We start from the raw sequence: 241 nt of genomic DNA on the forward strand, positions 1-241 counted from the left end.
CCCCTGGTGTGAATCCAGCATCATCCCATAGGCAGTACTCTCCAGGCTCTCAATCACCACAGCCTCTCGCTCTACAGTCAAAGCATGCTGTAGAGGGTCCTCTAGTGACAACTCTTCAAGGTGTTCATCAGCAAGGGCGTCCATCTCTTCAATGTAGAACACTTGCCCTTGAACTGTTGGCCTCCTCATTACCTCCTTGATGTCAAAATGGAGAATGTGCCCTTTACCCAGATGGAGATCA

The sequence above is a fragment of the Brassica oleracea genome, unplaced genomic scaffold, assembly GCF_000695525.1.
Source record: "Brassica oleracea var. oleracea cultivar TO1000 unplaced genomic scaffold, BOL UnpScaffold03037, whole genome shotgun sequence".
Classification (NCBI taxonomy): Eukaryota; Viridiplantae; Streptophyta; class Magnoliopsida; order Brassicales; family Brassicaceae; genus Brassica; species Brassica oleracea.